Genomic DNA, 21960 nt, shown 5'->3' with positions numbered 1-21960 from the left:
TGTGGAAAATCTTAACTGCCTTAGGCCCTATAGTAAACTTAGGTTGTAAACTTTCTTCACTGTTACGGATCTGCATAGTTTAGGAAAAAAGTCCTATATGCACAGGCTGGGCCTGTGGCTCCTTGCTTAGGGTGGGAAAGAAATCTGGCTGTAAGCTTCGCGAGGTGTGAGAAAATAATTAGTAAGACAATTCACAGTGGAAGATTATAATTAGTGAAATGAACTTTTGGAAAACTTCAACTTAACTAGTAAAGAAATACATGTTATAACATCAGGATACAGCTTCTCTCCCCCGTAGAGCTGCTGGGCCTGTGGTGAACCATGAAGGCCTGTCCTTGTTCCAAAGGATGGGGTTTGATAAAGTTGTCAAGAACAAGGGCTACTTCAAGAGATACCAAGCTAAATTCAGAACAAGGTGAGAGGGTAAAACTGCCTACTATGCTTGGAAATGCTTGGTAGTTCAGGATAAAAATAAGCACAATACAACCTGAGATCCCAGCCTCTGGGCACCATTACCAACTCCCAACTTGTGAGTAGAGTAGTGTGAGCCACCTCCCCTTCTAACTGGTTTCTCCAGATGTTTTTAAGGCTATCAGCCAACTTCCTGCCCAAGATAAAAAAGGTAAAAGACTGGGGTCTGCAGACCAAGAATAAGTTAAGACCAAATTTGGCCCACCTGACATTCATAGAACCATCAGCCCTGTCCTCTGAGTGACCCCAGAACTTTTTTCTCACTGGAGGAAACCAAACTTTAGCAGCCCAAGACTGGGGGAAAACTTTCAGAGCGAGGGGTCAGAACCTAAGATCTGGTTTGAGAGACCCCCGAATTCCCATTTTGGACTGAGCAAGCACACATGAGGGAACCGCCCCAGAAATGTCTTTTTCTGGCCAGACCAATCAACGACCTTCCTCCTTTCCACCAGGACCCTTTCCCTAATAAATACTGTTTCGGTCATTGTTCAGGGAGCCATCTTGGCGACACAAGTCCCGGTGTGCTCCTTTGCTTGGCCAACAAAATAAAGCTTCTTGTTTTGCTTTCACCCATTTCATGTCTCTATGGCCTCACCAAGCAGACCAGGAACAGTCCAGTTACACCCCAATACAGGATGATGCTTCGTGTAACCAACAGAGACATCATTTGCCAGATTGTGCTTATGCCTGTATTGAAGGGAATACGATAGCCTGCGGAGTTTATGCTCACAAACTTCCAAAGCATGGTGTGAAGGTTGGCCTGACAAATTATGCTGCAACATATTGTATCGGCCTGCTGCTGGCACTCAGGCTTCTCCATAGGTTTGGCATGGACAAGATCTATGAAGGCCAAGCGCAGGTGTCTGGAGATGAATACAATGTGGAAAGCATTGATGGTCAACCTGGTGTCTTCAGGAGCTATTTGGATGTAGACCTTGCCAGAACTACCACTGGAAATAAAGTTTTTTGGGCACTGAAGGAAGCATGGATGGAGGCTTGTCTATTCTTCACAGTGCCAAACTATTCCCTAGTTATTTAGAAAGCAAGGAATTCAGTGCAGAAGTACATTGGAAACACATCATGGATCAGAACATTGCAGATTATATGCATTACCTAATGGAAGAAGGTGAAGATGCTTACAAGGGTTCTGCCAATACATAACGAATAATTTAACTCCAGACATGATGGAGAAGATGTACAAGAAAGCACATGCTGCTATATGAGAGAATCCAGTTTATGAGAAGAAGCCTAAGAAAGATATTAAAAAGAAGGGCTGGAATTGTCCCAAAATGTCTCTTGCCCAGAAGAAAGATCAGGCAGCTCAGAAGAAGGCAAGTATCCCAGAGCTCAGGAGCAGACTGCTGAGAGCTAAACCAAACCACAATTTTCAACGAAGATTTTTCAGATAAAGACAATAAACTTAATGACCAAGCAGCTAAAAAAAAAAAAAAAAAAAAATTAGGACACTATTTCTCCTAATAAAGTAGCAATGTTGCGGTGAGACTTATACTCTATGCAAAGCAGATGGCATTGTAAAGTGGTGCCAATGTTTTAGAGGGCAGTTCACGCCCTTTGCTCCATTGATTCCAATTTTGTTGTTTTATGAACGTCAATAGAGTCTCTTCCACAGATAACATTCTAGACAGAGACAACACATATGGATACTGGAGATACTGCACTCGAGGGACTGACAATCTACTGGAGTGAAACATACTTATAATCAGATAATTACAATACAAAGGGAAGATGGGGCCTAATTGCAGATCTGGGGTGTGGATAGCAAAGGACAGGTGTTTCCTGCAGGATATGAAAGAGCCCTGGTGGCACAGTGGTTAAAGTGGTTGGCTGCTAACTGAAGAGTCTGCAATTCGAACCACCAGCTGCTCCTCGGAAGAAAGATGTGGCAGTCTCCTTCCGTAAAGGTTTACAGCCTTGGAAACCTCACAGTACAGGTCTACTTTGTCCTACAGGGTTGCTATGAGTCGGAATTGACTCAGTGGCAACGGTTTGGTTTTGGTTTGTTATGACACCAAACCAAAGCTGGAAGGATAAATAAAGAAGTTTCCTAGAAGATCAAATGGGGAAGTATGCTGCAAGCAGGGTCAGGACAAGGCCTAGAGGTGGCTGTCCATAGTTCAGTATGGCTAGAGGGTAGTTCTGGGAGGGATTTCAGTAAGTTATTCAGCCGTTCTCCAGAAGCTAACTTTAGAGAATAGTTTTCACACATTCAGTTTCTTTCCCTTGACTCTGGTTTTCCTTTTCTGCCTAGAGGTACATACTCATCCTTTTGAGGAACGGTATTTTTAATTCTCGTTGAATTCAGATTTTCTGAATTCATTTAAGTGGACAAATGACCCTCCCAAACTACCACCCTGAGATAATCTTTGAACCTTAAACTTGGAGCCAGAACTGGTCTTCTGAAAGTCATCTTTAAGTCAAACAATAAAAAACATAAAAACCAAAACCATTGCCATTGAGTTCATTCCGACTCATAGGGATCCTATATGTGCAATCAATTTCCACAACAGAAATGCCAAAGGTCAGGCAGGACCTCAGCCCCACCCCGCCCAGCCCCTCCCTACAACTGGGCACTAGAACAACACAGAAGGGCTGGAAGGAGAGACCAGACACCTCTCCAGCTGCAGAATTCCCTACTGTAACTCTGCAGCATCCTGACTCAGGTAAAGGGAGGAGTATGGGATCAAGTCTGTGTGTGTGAGGGCCCTCACTGGAGGGGTGGAGGTAGCTGTGGTGATCCTTCTGTGGTCCTGGGAAGAAGAGCTGAAAGGTCGGAGTGAGCAAAGGCTGAGTGGGGTGATTACAGATTAGGTGGAGTGGGTGGGAGAAGAGGAGAGGCGAGATGCTTTCTTACTCTGCAGCCTAAAGCAGGTCCTCATGGTATGTGTGTTGCGGGGGCCCTTTATTTTTACGGGCAATTTGGAGGGGTCACATTATTCTGTGCTGCTTCTCACTTGTTAGTTGTCTGACTTTGGAAATTCCTGAGAGTCAGTTGGGATTATAAAATGAGATTGCAAAAATGCCCTCAATACTTTCAAGATTGTAATGAGAATCAGGAAAAAAAAAAAGCTTTATAATTCCTAAAGCGCATTATAAAAGTATGTTACGGCAACTACCGAGGAGCAGTTAGAGGAGAATCACAGGTCCCTTGGGATAAGAAGGGGTCTCTTATACCATGTCTAAAAGGAGGTGGGTGTGGCCCTTCCCTTGAGTGACTCTCCCTCCACCTCTGTTCCTTTTCCTTTTACACATCTGTTATAGTTAGGTGCCCACGAGTCGATTCCAACTCCTAGTGACCCCATGTGACAGACTAGAACTGCCTCAGAGGGTTTTCTAGGCTGTAATTCTTACAGATGCAGATCACCAAGTCTTTCTCTTGGGGGTTCAAACTGCCAACCTTTTGATTTAGCAGCTGAGTGCTTAACCACTGAGTCACCAGGGCTCCTTTTAACAAATCTAGACCCAAGGAAAATGATTAAGAATGTGCCGGGCCAGGGCAGAGGGAGGAGAGTAAAGGAAGGAGAAGTCATAGAGAAGAAAAGGAAGGGGGTGGGCCAGGCAGAAGAGGGTGTGACCAAGGGAATTTCAGGGATGGTGTAAGACGAAGGTGAGTGGAGAGTGGAGAGAAATTGCACCTCTACCTTTCTGAAGTAGGAAGGGAGGGAGACATTGTATCTGAGGGGAAGGGACTGATCCCCACAAGATTCTGACTTGGACCCTCCCGCTGCTTCTGCTGTCAGATCAGGATCAGACTGTTTTCTTCCAGCCACAGAACTTCTACAGATGTCATCTTGATTACCCCAAGTCCAGAATGCCCAATGGTCCCACCAGTACCGCAACATGACGGTATCAGTGTCTGCCAGCCCATCGACATCTTCGCTCCTGAGAGCACCAACAGAATAAATGCTATATGCAACACTGTACCTATGAGATGTCAAGATCTTGCTATGAACAACTGTCAACTTAGCCTTCATGTTGTTAGGGTGGGTTTGTGAAACAACTGATTTGGTTGAAATCAGAACTCTGTAACTTACTAACATGGAAAGTCAGACAAGGGACCATACCTCTTGGAGGAACCAGCAGTACGTATGTTTAGCAAATACCAGAGACAGAGAAACAATACACATGATGGCTAGTCACCCTGAATCTCGAGCACGTGGGAGGTCTTATGTCATTCCTGTGAGCACAGGCATTATAGTACTTATGAGCCTGCATAGCTGTGAAGCTTAAATTAAAAAACAAAAAAGCCTGATACGATATAAGTGTTTAAAATTGTTAGTGGTTTCCTTCTTTATTTCTGTGCCTTCTTGGAAAACCACAGGTCAGGTAAATGGAGAATGACTGTGAGGAGGTTCAGCATTGCTCACCTATTATGTCTTCTTAAGAGTTAAAGAGATTTGCCCCCTTGCTTTCTATTAGGCTAGAGGAAGTCGACAGCAGGAAGAAAAAGCCTTTCTTCTCTACAGATATCTGAGGAGTGAAACTATTAAATTAATGCTTGCTGACAGACTGATCTCTCCAGGCTATTAACGAGTCCTCTAACCCGGATGGTCTCAGAAGCTCTTATTACTCCTGAAAGTACCCCTCAATCCTTTTTTTTTTTTTAAGTGACTCCCACCTTCTGTTGTTAGATGTCATTGAGTCGATTCTAATTCATGGTGACCCTATGAGTGCAGAGTAGATCTGCTCCACAGGGTTTACAAGGCTGTGACCCTTTTGGAAGCAGGTTGCCAGGCCTTTCTTTGGAGAAGCCTCTGGGTGGGTTCAAACCAGCAACCTTTCGGCTAGGGCTAGTAGTTGAGTGCTTAACCATTTGCACCACATGGGGGCCCCACCCCTCAACCTTTTGTGCTAATCATTTATCTTGCCCAAATGCGAAGATAGTCCTGAAGATTAGGGTGCAATAGTGCTTGCTCTCTCTTCCTCTCTCCCTCTTTATATATTTAAGTTTCGTATGTGGACACAAATTAATAATGCCCAAAACCTGTTGTCAGTTGAGTCGATTTCAACTCATATCAACCCTATAGGACAGAATAGAACTGCCCCATAGAGTTTCCAAGGAGCGCCTGGTGGATTCGAGCTGCCAACCTCTTGGTTAGCAGCTATAGCACTTGACCACTACACCACCAGCGTTTCCAATAATGCACTATGCATATGAAGTTATTTTATTTCATTTAATCATAAATGTTGTTATGGATTGAAAATAGGTGATGTAAATCCTAACCTCTATGCCTGTGGTTATAAGCCTGTTTGGGAATGGGTTGTCTTTGCTAACAAGGCAGGATTAGTGTAGGATGTATCTTGTATCACTCTCTTTGAGATATAAAAGAGATTAAACAAGTGAGCAGAGAGAGATGGGGTAAGATAGATGCCTAGACACATGGAGATCTTCAAGGAACCAGGAAGTAAAGGCTGAAGAGACAAGGACCTTCCTCCAGAGCCTACAAAGAGAGAAAGACTTCCCCTCGAGTTGGTGCTCTGAATTCAGACTTCTAGCCTCCAAAACTGTGAGCAAATAAACTTCTGTTTATTAAAGTTATCCACTTGTGGTATTTCTGTTATAGAAGCACTAGATAACTAAGATAAATGTGAAGCAAATTTACACACACACACACACACACAAAATCACTCCTCAGAGAGAATGGTGGGGTGTTTAAGTCAGAAGGTCATTTAGTTGAAGTCATGAATTTTGCAGATGAAGAGAGGAATGTTCGGATGGTCTGCCAAGATTCCTCAGCCAGCTGTTGAATATCTGGACTAAATCCCAAAGCTCCTTATCTCGAGAACTCTATTCATACAGCTGAGATCATGTCATGACCCCAAATACCACAATCCAAATTAAGGGCATGCACTCTGTTTTGTGAAAGGATTGCTGGTAAACAATTTGACCAAGGAAATCATCAGATCTCATGAACTTTCATCATGGCTGACCATCCACAGGCCTATGTGGGGACTTTGCACAATGTCTGTGCTCTGGAATAGGAAAGGCAGAGAATAGACTCTGTTTTGAGTGTCCATAAGTGGGGAAATGATCTGTCTGGAATCCTATCATTCTTAGGTCCCCTGCAGGAGTTGGAGCCATCTTGACTTTATCTCTGTATTCCTAGGGCCTCGCTCCACTTTTGGGCTGGAGTAGGTGCTGAGAGTTTGCTGAAGTGACCATGTCTGGTCTATGGCTGTCTGGGAGACTCAACGTACATTCCCTTTCTTCCATTTGGGCCACTAGGAGGACAGCTGGTGTAGAAGGTTTCCCTTTTTTTTCTTGGTTTCATGTCTCTTACTGCTTTCTTTTCTTTTTTCTTTCTTTTTACAATGCAAGATACTTTCTAATATAAATTTTATAAATAATTTTTGAAAGAAGACTGAGAAGCAAATCAGACAGAATCAACCACATTTATTTTCTCCTTATTCCCTGGGGGCCCACTTACATTTTAGGTGGGTAAGAGTCAGATACTAGGTGAGAAGCCTCAGTTTCTTGGCCTAAGGCAGGGAGAGAGGCTCAAGTCAGTGCTATATCATGATACATAGAAGTCTTGGTCATGAAGAAGCCCAAGGATTGTCACGTGGTCCTCTAGCACAACAGGTCTCCTTATTTTGTGATCTGACCAATTAATTTATACCCAAGGCCAGTACTGCTACTGCTGCTGCTATTGTAATCAAGCCAATTACAAAGCATCTTACTACAGGGCAGAGATTTACTTATTGGATCTGGTCTCCTTTGGCAAAACCTATGTTGAAGAGAGCAAGTTGGCTGTGGAAAGGTCACAGATTTTTTAAAACTCTGGATGGGGCAGGACCATTCAGAGCTTTCCACAGATATTAGACAGGGTAGAGCCAGAGACCTCCAGGCCACATAACACCACAGAGCAGGTATGAATGTTGGCATGGGATGGTCATGTTCACAAAGGAGCATCTTTAGAGGTGAGGCACAGTGTGGACTCACACGCATAGGCAATGTCTTAGAAGATCAGGCAAGGATTGGATACACATATCTTTCCTGAGGGTCCAGGACATTGACATGGGGACAAGAATGGGGACTCCCTGAAAAGAAAAGTCTTTAAATTGTCCCTTTATAGTGGTTCTGGGTCAGGGGCCTCCACATCTGACAAGTAGTTCTGTGGCTTCCAGTCCAGACTCAGGAGAGCTGTAGAAAATCCAAGAAAAAACTCATGTTCATCATCAACTTCTCCATGACTTACAGAAACACCATTTCTAATGTATTGCACCAGGGACTGATTCAAGAAAGAACTTTCTGGAAGGATCTGTCCATGTTTTTAAGGATCACTGGGAATGGTAGCACAACCACTGCCTAGGATATTGTCTGGAAAGTAAAGAAGAATTGTGAGGAGAAAAGGATAGAGAAAGAGACAGAAAAGAGAGAGGACAGAAAGGCTTATAATGGGAATTAACAAGACATTTATCTATGATATGGAAATACTTTTCATTCCTGAATTAGTGGAATTCTTTATTTAATTCATGTATTAGATGTGCTCAGCTCTGTGGTAATGGCTGAAACCAGGAGACAAATGAAATGTGTTGTGGGAGGCAGCATCTTCTTTTTCTTGTACAAATATTATTCTGAATTTAAATTTTGAACTCAGCAGAGATGGCTGTATCCAAACTCTGAAGGTACTATGAGCATCAGACATAATAAAACCCCCTGGGGGGAGGGAGGGAGGGAGGGAGAGGGTTTTTTATTGATCAATCAGTAGATAAGAACTGCTTTGGGCGAGGGGAAAGACAACACTCAATACAAGGAAGGTCAGCCTAATTGGACTGGACTAAAAGCAAAGAGGTTTCCGGGATAAAATGAAAGCTTCAAAGGTCAGAGGAGCAGGGGCTGGGGTCTGGGGAACATGGTTTGAGGGGACTTCTAAGTCAATGGGCAAAATAATTCTATTATGAAAACATTCTGCATCCCACTTTGAATTGTGGCGTCTGGGGTCCTAAATGCCAACAAGCGGCTATCTAAGATACATCAGTTGGTCTCAACCCACCTGGAGCAAAGGCAAAGGAAGAACACCAAGGTCACACGACAACTAAGAACCCAAGAGACAGAAAGGGCCACATGAACCAGAGACCTACATTATCCTGAGACCAGAAGAACTAGTTGGTGCCCGGCCACAATCGATGTCTGCCCTGTCAGGGAGCACAACAGACAACTCCTGAGGCAGCAGGAGACCAATGGGATACAGACCCCAAATTCTCATAAAAAGACCATACCTAATGGTATGACTGCGACTAGAGGAATCCCAGAGACAATGCTCCCCAGAACTTCTGATGGCACAGGACAGGAACCATCCCCGAAGACAACTCATCAGGCATGAAAAGGACTGGTCAGCAGGGGGGAGAGAGATGCTGATAAAGAGTGAGCTAATTAAATCAGGTGGACACTGGAGAGTGTGTTGGCAACACTTGACTGGAGGGGGGATGGGAAGATAGAGAGAGAGGGAAGATGGCAAAATTGGCACGAAACGAGAGACTGAAAGGGCTGACTCAATAGGGGGAGAGCAAGTGGGAGAAGGGAGTAAGATGTATGTAAACTTACATGTGACAGACTGATTGGAATGGTAAATGTTCACTTGAAGCTTAATAAAAATTAATTAAAAAAAAAAACAAAACCCTAAGGTTCCACAGGCCAGCTCAGTCCTCCCCTCCCTTCTAAAATTCTTTTTAATCCTACTCAGCACGGTAAAGGGCCATGTTACACAAAGGGAGGCCCAATACTGTGAACAAAGCAAGGGCTGTTTACAAAGGAGGAACCCAGCTTCTCTTTTGTTTTTAGTAATATCCCTGGTTCCCTCCACACACAAACATTCTCCATCTCAACTCCCTGTGTGGGAAACACAAGTTTCTGAACTTCTTGCTGTTCAAAATCCTACAGAGAGTTAAAGCAGTTTGTTAAATTCCTCTTGAGTTTTTCCTCTCATATTGGATTTGTCTAGTTTTTAGTCATGGTTTGATTATTGCTTCTACTCCATGTCAACTAATACAACCTGAAAAAGGACTTTCTGTAAAATCCGTAAAAGAATGGATATCTGGTGTCGGGTAAAGGACTCCAGCCTAGGTTTCCAGAATCTTGTATTCTTTTACATCTGTGCAGCTATCTATAGAACTGTCATCTACATTCCCAGTTCTTACATTTCATTATGTAAACTGATTTTTATCTTTATTTATACAACAGACATTTATGGACTGGGCACTCTATTCCTGAAACAGTTAGTCACAGGGTATATTAAGAATCATGAAACATAGTCTTGGCCCCAAAGTTGTTTTGGAGAAGCAAAGAAGCTAAAGCTTTGATGGAAATAACACTTTTATGAACATAGTTTTATGGAAGCATAGAGGATGGAGTACGTTACTTCCCCGAAGGGTCAAGGAAGGCTTCCAGGGGGAGGCACCACTGGAGCTGAGCCATGAAGGATGAGCAGGGGTATCTTGGTCATCTAGTGCTGCTATAACAGAAATACCAGAAGTGGATGGCTTTAACAAAGAGAAATTAATTTTCTCACAGTCTAGTAGGTTACAAGCCCAAATTGATGGTGTCAGCTCCAGGGGAAGTCCTTCTCTCTCCGTCGGCTCTGGAGGAATGTCTTTGTCCTCCATCTTCCCCTGGTTGAGGAGCTTCTCAGGCGCAGGGACCCTGTGTCCGAAGGATGCACTGTGCTCCTGGTGTTCCTTTCTTGGTGGTATGAGGGCCCCAACTCTCTGCTTGCTTTCCTTTCCTTTTATCTCTTGAGAAATAAAAGGTGGTGTAGGCCACACCCCAGAGAAACTCCATTTACCTTGGATCAAGGAAGTGACCTGAGTGAGGGTGGTGTTACATTCCCATCCTAATCCTCTCACCATAAAATTACAATCACAAAATGGAGGTTGACCACACAATACTGAGAATCATGGTCTAACCAAGTTGCCATATATTTTTTGAGGGACACAATTCAATCCATGACAAGGGGTTTGCTGGGGCATTAGGGAAGGGGGGAGCCCTGGTGGCACAGTGGTTAAGAGCTCAGCTGCTAACCAAAAAGTCAGCAGTTCAAATCCACCAGCTGCTTCTTGGAAAACCTTTGGGGCAATTCTACTCTGTCCTATAGGGTCGTTATGAGTCAGAATCTACTCAACAGCAAAGGGTACATGGATGTGGGGCATTGTAGGCAAAGGGATTGGAGTGGGAAAATGCACAGAGGAGGGGAAGGCCCATGAGTTGTTGTTGTTGTTAGGTGCTGTTGAGTTGTTTCTGATTCATAGTGACCTGTTGTGGCAGAGTAGAACCGCCCCATAGGGTTTTCTTTGCTGTAATCTTTATGGGAGCAGATAGCCAGGTTTTTCTCCCACCAAGACACTGAGTGGAGTCGAACTGCCAACCTTTTGATTAGCAGTCTGGCACTTAATCATTTGTGTCACTAAGAGATCTTAAAATCACAGGCCCAACTTCTAGGTACGAAACTGGAATTAGACCCTTAAACTGGTGTCATACCACTTTCCAACCAAATTAATCTACATTTTTTTTTTTTTTTTTACTGTATTTCTATATTCCTGTCATCAGAAAATTGCAATAATTTACTGTTGATGTCCTAATGTAAAAACCATGGATGTTGACCTGGATAGGACTGAATGCAGAACAAATAATGCTCTGCTTTGTCATCAGTCATCTCACTCTGCGGGATTTGTTAATTCCTTCAACTAATAAGCAAGTTGTTTTTTTTTTTCCATGTATATTATGTGGAAAGCATTTTTCACATGATGAGGTTTTAAAGGTGAATTAGATATAGTGTAGCCCCGTCTGATACTTACAGCCTCACTGGTAGAAGATCTATCCTCAAGTGTCTATAATGTGAGCCAAAAACACATGTTGTAGTCACAACAGGTGTATCTGGATCAGGATCTGTTCTGTCTTATTCAGTTTTTTGGTTTTTATTTCTTGAAATTTTATTTCTTTTGTTGTTGTTGAGAATATACACAGCAAAACATATACCAGTTCAACAGTTTAAAATAAAAAAATATATAAGTACAGTTTAGTGACATTGATTACAGTCTTCGAATTAGGCAACCATTCTCACCCTCCTTTCTGAGTTGTTCCTTCCTCGTTACCATATACTCACTGCCCCCTAAGGTTCTTACCCAATCATTCTAGTAGCTGTTGTCAATTTGATCCCGTATAGATAGTCCATAAAGGAGGATTATGCTCATGGCAGACTGTCCTAGTTATGTAGTGCTGCTGTAACAGAAATACCACAAGTGGATGGCTTTAACAAAGAGAAATTTTTTTTCTCACGGTAAAGTAAGCTAAAAGTCCAAATTCAGGGTGTCACCTCTAGGGGAAGTGTTTTTCTTTCTGTCGTTCTTCTCATCAATCTTCCCCTAGACTAGGAGCTTCTCTGCGCAGGGATCCCAGGTCAAACGACAGGCTCTGCTCCCGGCACTGCTCTCTTGGTGGTATGAGGTCACCTGTCTGTCTGCTTGCTTCTTTCTTTTATATCTAAAGAGATTGCCTCAAGACACAATCCAATCTTGTAGATTGAGTCCTGCCTCATTAACACAACTGCTGCCCATCCTCCCTCATTAACATCATAGAGGCAGGATTTACAACATACAGGAAAATCACACAATACCAGGAATCATGGCCAAGCCAAATTGATACACACATTTTTGGGGGGACATAATTCAATCCATGACACAGGCCTTTTTTACTAGTTAAGCTAAACTCTTGTTTGGTTTTAATAAGACTTCAGGGAATATTTTTGGTTCAAGTTTCAAGGATTACCTTAGGACAATAGTTTCAGGGATTCATCCACCCTCCAGATCTCTGGAAAGTCTAAGAGTCCATGAGAATTTGAAATCCTGTTTTGCATTTCCCCCCTTTTGATCAGGATTCTTCTATAGAATCTTTGATTAAAATGTTCAGTAATAGTAGCTAGGCACCATCCAGTTGTACTGGTCTCATGGCAAAGGAGGCAATTGTTCATGGAGGCAACTAGCCATACATTGCACATCCTCCTCCTATTCCTGCCTCTCCTACTTCCTCTCTTGTTCCCAGATTTTAAGACCCCAGGCACTACAAAACGACCTAGGAGGTAGAACAGAAGCACTAAATACATTTTAGGTCAATTACCTGGATTGTCCCATGAAATCATGGCCCTAAACCTCCAAGCCAAGGAGCCAAGGAACCAAATATCTCCCATGCTTGGTTGTACATAAGCAGTCTCAGCAGCTACTGTTTTTTTTTTTTTTGTCATTGTTGTAAATATATCTATCACACAACTTTTGCCAGTTCACCTCTTTACAGTTGCACAACTTATTGACAGCAATTGCAATAACTGGCTGTGCAACCCTACTCTTAATGTAATTTTTCCATCACTGTGAACACTTTTTCCCCCTCCCTCTTGCCCCTGGTAACCACTAATAAACTTTGGTCTCTATACATTTGTCTTTTTATGTAAGTGAGGTCATGCAATATTTGTCATTTTGTGGATTGGCTTATTTTGCTCAGCATAAAGTCTTCAAGCTCCATCCATACCGTAACATGTATCAAGACTTCATTTCTCCTACTGGCTGAGCAGCATTCCATTGTATGTATGTACTACATTTTGTTTATCCATTCATCTGCTTATGGACATTTACGTTGTTTCCACCTTTTGGCTATTGTGAATAGTGCTGCAATGAACACTGGTATGCAAGTCTCTTTTTGAGTCTTTGCTTTCAAGTCTTTTGGATATATACCCAGGAGTAGAATTACTGTGTCATATGGTAGTTCTATTTTTATTTTTTTGAGGAATGGCCGTACTGTTTTCCACAGCAGCTGTACCATTTTGCTTTCCCATTAGCAATGAGCAATGAATAAGTGTTCCAATTTCTTCACATTCTCACCAACGTTTGTTATTTCCTGTTCTTTTTTTTTTTTTTTTTTTAAATCTTAGCCATCCTAGTAGGAGTGTAATGCTATCTCATTGTGGTTTTGATTTGTATCTCTCTGATGGCTAATGATGCTGGGCATTTTTTCATGTGTTTGGTGGCCATTTGAATGTCCTCTTTGGCAAAATACCTATTCAAGTCCTTTGCTCATTTTGTGATTGGGTTATTTGTCTTTTTATTGTTAGGTTGTTGAAGTTTTATATGTATTTTGATTATTAGATTCTTGTTGGATACATGATTTCTGAAGATATTCTCCTAGTCTGTAGCTTGTCTTTTCACTTCTTTGGTAAAGTCATTTGATGGACAAAAGTTTTTAGTTTTTATGAGGTCCCATTTATTTATTTTTTCTTTTGCCATTTGTTCTTTTGTTATTAGACTAGATAATCCATCATTGAAAGCCTAACAGCATTGCCCCTTCTTGTTCTTCTGAGAAATTTTGGTTTTAGTTTGCACATTTAAGTCTTTAATCCATTTGGAATTTGTTTTTGTATATGGTGTGAGGCTAGGATCCTGTTTCATTTTTCTGCATGTGGAAATCCAATTTTCCCAGCACCATTTATTGAAGAGACTCTTCTTTCCCCATCGAATGGACTTAGCACCCTTGTCAAAAATCAGTTGACCATAGATATGTGGGTTTATTTCTGGACTCTTAATTCTATTTCATTGGTCTACATGTCTATTGTTATACCAATACCAGACTTGATTGTTATAGCTGTATGGTGTGTTTTAAAATCAGGAAATGTGAGTCCTCCTTTGTTCTTCTCTTTCGGCGTTGTTTTAACAACTCAGGGCCTTTCGCCTTTCCATATAAAGCTGAAGATTTGTTTTTCTATTATTGTAAAGAAGACAGTTGGAATTTTCAGTGGGATTGCATTGACTCTAAAGATTGCTTTGGGTAGTATTGACTTCTTAACAATATTAAGTTTTCCAATCCATGAACATGGAACATCTTTCCATTCTATAAATAGAGATAATTTTAGTTCTTCTTTTCCAGTCTGAATACCTTTCATTTTTTTTTTTTTCTTGTCTTATTGCTCTGGTTAGGACTTCTAATACAGTGTTGAATAGATGTGGTGAGAGTGGGCAAACTTGTCTTGTTTCCAATTTCAAGGGGAAAACTCTCAGTCTTTCTCCATTAAGTATAATGTTGGCTGTTGGCTTTTCATATATGCCCTGAATTGTATTGAGGAATTTCCCTTCTATTCTGATCTTCTTTAGGGTTTTCATCAAGAAAGGGTGTTGGATTTTATCGAATGCTTTTTTTTTTTAATCCATAGAGATGATCGTGTGGTCCTTTTCCTTTGTTATATTGATGTGTGTCTTATGTTGATTGATTTTCCAAAGTTGAACAGTTCCTGCATTTCTGGAATAAATCCCGCTTGGTCATGGTATATGACTCTTTTAATATGCTGTTGGATTCTGCTTACTAGTATTTTGTTGAGGATTTTTGCATCTATATTCATAAGAGATATTGGTCTGTAGTTTTCTTTTTTGTGGTGACTTTGTCTTGTTTGAGTATCAGCGTTGTGTTGCTTCATAGAATGAATTAGGGAATATTTCTTCCTTTTCTATCTTTTGGAAGAGTTTGAATAGTACCGGCATCATTTCTTCTCTAAATGTTTGGTAGAATTCTCCAGTAAAGCCATCTGGTCCAGGACTTTTTTGTTGTTGTTGTTTTGGGAGGTTTTCGAGCACTGATTTGATCTCTTCACTTGTTATAGGTCTGTTGAAACTTTTTATTTCCTCTTGAGTCAGTCTGGGTAGGTTATGTGCTTCTAAGAATTTGTCCATTTCATCTAGGTTATCTGGTTATTTGTCATATGCTTGTTCGTAATATTCTATCACAATGTTTTGTTTTCTAAACAATTTTCATACTTGTTGGTAACCTTTCCAAATGGGGATTTTCATAGAAAATTTGAATTTATGGCTAGCCTTATAATAGCCAAAGATATGGCCATAGTAGGCCACCATTATTTCAGTATAACAATCAGCTAGAGCTCAGTAGCAGCCAGCTTTTTTAAAGGTGGTAATAGCTGAAAAGGTCTTCACTGTCTCCACTCCTTTCTACTGACTCACATCCTGTCTGCTAACTCAGTGATAATACTTGCCAAGCTCCTGTAGACATTTGTGTTTATGACCCATCAGGCCTGTTAGGTGTCCAGAGAGGTATCTAGACAATACCTTGCCTCCCTTAAATTATGTTTAGAAGACACCTCCAAAGAGATTTTTCTGATGGGTCTTCTATAGGTCCCCTCTGCACATTTGCAACTGCTCTCCATTGCCTTCAAAATAAATCAAAATGGCTTAGTTGACAAGAAAGATCTGTTCACTTGAAGAGGACAGAGGACCTGTTTACTTGAAGCAGGAATCAACTTCCATGTTAATCAAAGTACCCTGGAATGTCAGCATGATTTTATCTTTAGTATCAAATGACTGCTAGTGGTGGGCTGGTTCTATTGTTTCATTTGCCTAAGTACTACATCAATGTCATGGCAACCAGATATGACATGCTGCAAAGAATAACCAGTAGTCACCACTGAATTATTGGCTAGTGTTATGTCACAAGAGAAAGATTTATAGCCTTGGAAACTCTGTGGGGGCAGGTCTACTCTGTCCCGTATAGTCGCTACGAGTCAGAATCAACCCTACGACAATGGGTTTAATGTTTTTTGGTTATTATGCCATTATTTGTAATCAAAGGACATTGTAAAATATAGTCTTAGGAAAAGGTCTTCTTCATTGCGGTTCAAAATGGCTGTTGAGGATATTGGCCACAGGATTGCTTAAAGCCACCTTGATGCCCATCACTTGCAATTTCTTCAGCCCTGAGTACCCTGGCAATGTCTGCTTTTAAACTGGAGATAGGAAGTTGCCAACCATCAATACCTTCCTGAACATAGCTTTCCCTAATGTTGCCTCTGTCTATGGGAATGACAAGACACAGTACCTGGAAGTAGGTATCATGTGAAAGATTGTTATAATAACATGGTACGGGTTAATTTATTTTCAGCAAATGAGGGAGATTTTTGGATACCCTGGTGGTGTAGTAGTTAAGAGCTATGGCTGCTAACCAAAAGGTTGGCAGTTTGAATTCACCAGGTGCTCCTTGGAAACTCTGTGGGGCAGTTCTACTTTGTCCTATAGGGTCCCTAGGAGTCAGAATCGACTTGACTGCAGTGGGTTTGTGTTTGGAGGGAGATTTAACTCATCTAATCTCAAAAGGGAAACCCTGGTGGCGTAGTGGCTAAGCGCTATGGCTGCTAACCAGAGGGTCAGGAGTTCGAATCTGCCAGGTGCTCCTTGGAAACTCTATGGGGCAGTTCTACTCTGTCCTATAGGGTTGTTATGAGTCAGAATTGACTCGACGGCAGTGGGTTTTGGAATCTCAAAAGATCCACCACCGGACTGTCAGTTTGTCATACAGTGGTGGCTTGTGGGTTGCTGTGATGCTGGAAACTATGCCACCAGTATTTCAAATACCAGCAGGGTCACCTGTGATAGGTTTCAGCAAAGCTTCCAGACCAAGGCAGACTAGGAAGAAAGGCTTGATGATCTATTTCTAGAAATTAGCCAATAAAAATCTTATATATATATCACAGTAGAACACTGTCTGAATTGTTTGCCTTGGACACATCATCAGGAGGGATCAACTGCTAGAGGAAGGCATCATGTTCGGTGAAGCAGAGGACCAATGAGAACTTGGAGGTGCTTAGTGAGATGGATTGGCACAACAAGCTGAACAATGGGCTTGAACATGCTGGGGATTGTGAAGATGACACAGGGCTGGGCAATGTTTCATTTTGTTGTACATAAGATTGCATGAGTCAGAGTTGACTCAGTGACAGCTAACCACAACAACAATAATCTCAAAAGATGCTTTGTGTGCTGGACTGCCCCGGGCTCTTGGGCTCAGCAAGCTGGCTTCAGCCTTCCTTCTCCTTCCTTGAGGCCTCCTACATATCTCCTTCAAAGACCATTTCTCCATTATCATCCCTGGTTCTGCTGTTTTTCTCCTGAGGAGATCTAGACTCATTCAGAGAAAAATCTGTCTAATAAATCTCTGATGTTGTGATAAGTGTCCTGACGCAGAAATCGCCAGTTCTGACTTGTAGGGTTTACTATGATATTATATAAAGTTTGTAGCTTTGGAAAGGTCATGGCCATACCCTGGCAGAAAAGGGCAGGGCACAACAGGTGACTGAAGAGGTCAGGACGGGTAGTCAATCAGCTTCAGGGAACAGAGACCAGCCTTGGGGTACCAAGGCCCTGGAAGAGCAACAGAGGAAATTGGATATGATTTACAAGCCTGTGTGCCATGACGATTAGGAAGGGCCAAGAGCAAGCTGTGTGGCTTAGCCAAGGCAGGTTTAATGTCCAAGGATGCAGCTGAGTAAAATCAGGAGGTAAGTGTAAAATAGCAACCTTATTGGGTATAGAGAAACCTGGATACAGAAGACGTAGGCTAGTCATTATGGGGTGGAAAAAGAGTGAACAGCCTGACTAAAATCCTCGTTTCATATGTTTTATTATCTCATGGACAAATTAAGGGAGTGAGAGGATATAGCAGACAAGGGAAGAGCTGTAGGCTCCCTTCCCCTCTTTCAAAAATATTTCAAGAACTCGAGGCATCATTGGGTAAAGAATTCCTCTTTACCTTGTAAAATCAAGCATGTAAGAGCTATCCTGTTCAAATCTTAGTGTGAACATCCATAAACAGATATAGAGATCAGTGGCTAAACAGTGTCATCAGGGTAGGAAGGATATTGTAGAGGGGTAGTTTGGATGGTGTGCAGGACTTCACACATAAAGAGACCATCAAGATTGGGGAACTAGGTGTCTAAAGAGATGGGAGGAAGAATTACGAGTGCATGACACCTCGGGGAATTACAGTGGCATTCCATCACCTTTCCCAGGACATGAACTTTATATGATATTATAGCAAGCTCTACTAGTCAGAACTGGGGATTTCTGCATCAGGACACTTATCACAACATCAGAGATTTATTCTCAACCATGCTTATTAGAAAAACTTCCTTCTCAGTGAGTCCAGATTCCGTCAGGAGAAAAATAGCCAAACCAGAGATGATAATGGGGAAGAGCTTCAATCTGGTAATTGACAAGCAAGAGCAGGTTCCAGGAAAAACTTGAACTCCTTTGACTGCTAGCAGTGACTTCAAAGGCAAAAGAACTTAGAGTCATCCTTGCACTTTAACACATTGCCCTGAACCAAGCTGCCATGGACATGATGCATCTGACATCTTTTTGAGCAAAGCAGGATCTGGATATTGGGCAAAGAGGAAAGGAAAACCCTGACTTCTTCCCACTTTCTTCTGGCCATCAGCATTGTCGGCTTCCTGCTGCCCACTCACAGGCAAACTCCCTGACTTTACTCCTGCCAAATGACGGTTTGCCCCAATCCAGTGTCAATTCAACTCTAAACCACTATGCACTGACATGGACTTGCATTTTGGAGATGAGGCATTAATGTCATTGGCACCACCTTTTACCCATCATAGAGCAAAATCTTGAAGCTTTGTTAAAATTGAAAGCAAAGAGTTTTGTTGAGGGAATAGGGACAGCTGCAGCACAAAAGAGCATTGCAACAGGGAAACGTGAAGTACCAGTAGATAGAACATGCCAATCCGAAGGGGAGGAACTGGGGCTGGAGTAATAGGGCTGGAGGAGAAAGTACAAAACACAATATTCTGACTGATTTACAGTGATTGAGGTCAGTCAAAGGTGAGACAAAGTAAAGCACAATCTTTGACATTATTGGTTACATGAATACATCAATTGGCTAAAAGACATAACTGAAAGACATGGGGTCAAAGTGGGAGTCACTGTGTGTTGGCTAAAAAACAATGACATGACGGAAATTTTCAGGAGTGGGTCTGTTAAAAGTCACCTCGTTCAAAGCATTAATCTCTGGAGGAGATTGGGAACAAAGAGATTTCATTTAGGAAACAAATGAGTTTCCTTGAGGTGCTCACATTCTTTAGATGACAGCAAAGAAACCTATTTCCTTAACAACAATAGGGGCTGGTTTCTTGGCAGCAAAGGTAGAATCTGGGGGAAAAGTTACATTGAGCTCTAAGAGTTAGTTCAGTTATTTTGAAATATGTCAGATGCCTCTGTTTTGATTTTATCCCTTATCATGCTGAAAAACACAGACGTTCTGTTTGTATCTGAGCCAGTTCTTTTTTTTCCATCTTAGAGGTTACAGAGAAAGACTGCGGTAAGGCATTTGAGGTCAACACTTACTGAGGAACGCTCCAAGGAGGCCACCCTGCCCTTAGTACAGACACAGAAGACTGAGGGCCTGTAGTTGGGCCTCACTGTGGAAGGCTGTTGCACAGGAGGCCTTGTTAATGAGATTCTGGAGACCACTTGTTCCTGTTTTACGTCATTTAAGAGGGAATGCAGAGGAACTAACTTCACTGTGTTACAGGGACTTTCTGTCTGTGTTATCTCAGTTTGGTCTCACCGATTCTATGAAGCTGACTTGTCACTGTGTATCATAACTGTATGCGAATGTCCAGTCTTTTTCCCTAGACCTTTAGCTCTGGAGGACACAAATTGTCCTTATTTACATGTACATCTCCAGAGCCTAGAGGAGGGCTGGACACATTGTAAAACAGAATGTGTATTTTTGAATGAATAAGTAGTTGAATATTGTTCAGTTCCCTTAAAAGATCAAGGAAAGCTTATGAAATCAAATACACACTGCTAGGATGTGAGGGTATGGCTGAGATGCAATGTGGGCTATTTCTATTTGATCACATAGTGGCACAGGAAAAGTAAGTTCACACAATTTTCATTATATTTTTAGACCAGTCGTTGTCAATGATTTATGGTTCGAAAATTTCTAGGGGCATTTTTGGAAGCCATAACGATTCGGGAAGGTTTGGTACAGACGTTTAATAGTCAAGGGCCAGGTATGCAGCAATTGAGACAGGGACGATATCCTGCTGGCTGAATTAAATAAGGGCTACAGTTCAAGGCCCTATGTGCTCGATCAGCTATAATTAAATCTAAACCTAAGTGCAGATCACCATATAACTTTTACTGCTGGCACCCAAGAACTACTTGTGATTAACAAACTAGGTGCTTAGTCAAGATAGGGGACTACGTTTCAAGGCCCTGTGTGCTTGACCAACTATAAATTACTAATAATCTTCCTGAGTTGTTTTTCAAGGCCTCGCCAGGTACAGAGCATGTGCAGTAAAGATCAACGTGGATTATGAACGACCTTCCACATGAGACAAACATGAACAAGGACCCCTCACTGGGGCTCAAACCAAGATCCAGAGGCATCACCCATGCACAACATCCCAGAATAAGTTCCGTTTGACCCCCCGGCAGCTTTTGTGACAGACTCCATCTTGGTTCCAGCAACCTCTGCAAGGAAGTCCATCTTGAATTCTAACTATGCATGCATTTGGTTTTCATAATCCCTCCCCTTCTCCTGGAAATCTCCACCCATCTAATGAATAAAGATAATACCTCCCCCGCCCCATAACTTTTATAAGCCCTAAGGAATCCTTTGTCCAGTGACAGACTGAAGGCTAGGGTAGGTGGAAACCCCTCTCCCTCTCTCTCTCGTGAGCCTTGTACTCTGTCCCTAATAAACCTTTGTTTGTGTGGAGTCTCTGATCCTCCCCTGGTCATTCTTGGTCAAAAGGAGGTAAGAACCTAAGCAGGGCTTAGTCCTGAGCTGGGAAGTCCTGCCCTGTAACACAATGAGCAGGAAAGTTCTTCAGAATGAAGAATTAGCCTTCGTCCTATACAACTTATCAGTGTCCTCCTGGATAGAAATGTGTGTGAGAAACCAGTTTATAACCATTTGCGCCTCTAACCTAACTCCATCATATTTTGTATGGTTTTAAAATACAAGAAATTTCCTGGGAATGAAACTACCACATCAATTGAAGGAAATCATATTCTTTGCAAGGTGTTTGATAGACTGGGGTGGATAGTGAGATCGGGTCATAAAACAGTTTCATCCATTTCCTTTTCACCGGGTTAGACAAACAGCAACTCATTTTGAAATGGATCAGATTTTGTCAACTTTTCTGGTGTTTTAGCTACCAAAAAACCAAACCTAACTCAATGAGGTCGAGTCAATTCCAACTCACAACCACCCTATAGGACAGAGTAGAACTGCCCTACAGGGTTTCCAAGAATTGGCTGGTGGATTTGAACCGCTGACCTTTTGGTTAGCAGCCAAACACTTAGCTACTGCACCACCAAGGCTCCATTTCAGCTACAATATCGTGGTAGTTAGCACTTGTGAACCTGTATCAATAGCTTTTTTGAGAAGGAAGTAGTAATTAAAGGAAAAGGAGTGATAACACAGGAAGTATGATTTAGGAGTAACATCAGTACAAAAAACGTTACTAAGGATTCTGTATGGTCTGGTTTGGGAGGAGGCCTGTGGGACGGTGCGGGGTAGGGGGGTGATACCATGAGTTACTGCACTGGGCAACAGCAGCCTTAGTGAGGCCACTGCGAGAATGACTTCTTTCATTAACTCCATGGAAAATGTGAGGAAGTGTCCCA

The 21960-nt window shown here is 42.1% G+C and overlaps 1 pseudogene; it reads left to right on the top strand.

Annotated features, from left to right (window-relative positions):
• The first annotated feature begins 347 nt into the window (after positions 1-347).
• Positions 348-1843, top strand: LOC126084236 (60S ribosomal protein L5-like; annotated as a pseudogene).
• The last annotated feature ends 20117 nt before the right edge of the window (positions 1844-21960 follow it).

The sequence above is a fragment of the Elephas maximus genome, chromosome 10, assembly GCF_024166365.1.
Source record: "Elephas maximus indicus isolate mEleMax1 chromosome 10, mEleMax1 primary haplotype, whole genome shotgun sequence".
Taxonomy (NCBI): domain Eukaryota; kingdom Metazoa; phylum Chordata; class Mammalia; order Proboscidea; family Elephantidae; genus Elephas; species Elephas maximus.
Note: the sequence above shows the minus strand (reverse complement) of the source record. Positions and strands in the feature narration are given on the sequence as shown.